An 833-nucleotide genomic window follows, 5' to 3' on the forward strand; every position below is an offset into this window, starting at 1 on the left:
GCAAGAATAGTAAAAGATGATAGAACTATATACATAAAAATAAAGACTGAAAAGATAATAGATTAAGATAAAAAAACAAAAAAAGCCCAACGAAAAGAGCAGGAAAACAAGGAAAGAACGAAACTGAAACAAAAAAACAAACAGATCAGAAAAAAAAAACAATCAGAAAAACAGAAACAGAAACAGAAAACACAACAAAGAGTTAACAAAACAACAACAAAACAAAACGAGACAAAGCAAGAAAAACAAAAACAAAAGAAAACAAAGCAAATGAAAGCAAAACAGAAAGCAAACCAACAGAAAACAAAACAAAACAAAAACAAAGCCAAAAACCGAAAAAAAAACAGAAAAACAAAACAATAGAAACCAAACCAAACAAAAATCAATAAACAGAATAAAACAACAACCGAGCACGAAAAAGGAAACAGAAAACGGACCAAGCAACAGATCACAACGAACCAACAGAAAAAAAAAAAATATAATGGGAAACAGAGCTGGAAAAGAAAAGAAAAAAATCTGAACAAGATAAAACAACAAAGCAGAAAAGAGAGAACAAGAGAAGAAGAACAAGTGAACACGAGAACAAAAGAACAAGAGAACGAAAGAACAAGTGAACATGAGACAAGACGGAAAAAAACGAAAGGACAAGACCACAGAACAGAGCAACAGCGAACAAGAGAACAAGAGAACAAGAGAACAAGAGAACAAGAGAACAAGAAAGCAAGAAAACAAACGAACAAGAGAACAAGAGAACAAGAAAAGAGAAGAACGAAAGACCAAGAGAACAAGAAAGCAAAAAAAAAACGAAAGACCACGAGAGCAAGAGCAAAGGT

At 32.3% G+C, this 833-nt stretch overlaps 1 protein-coding gene across 1 annotated transcript in view; it reads right to left on the bottom strand.

Moving 5' to 3' along the window:
- The window catches only part of LOC119588124, a 5,110-nt gene that overhangs the window by 1,656 nt on the left and 2,621 nt on the right, over positions 1-833 (bottom strand). The window lies entirely within an intron of this gene.

The sequence above is a fragment of the Penaeus monodon genome, chromosome 23, assembly GCF_015228065.2.
Source record: "Penaeus monodon isolate SGIC_2016 chromosome 23, NSTDA_Pmon_1, whole genome shotgun sequence".
Taxonomy (NCBI): Eukaryota; Metazoa; Arthropoda; class Malacostraca; order Decapoda; family Penaeidae; genus Penaeus; species Penaeus monodon.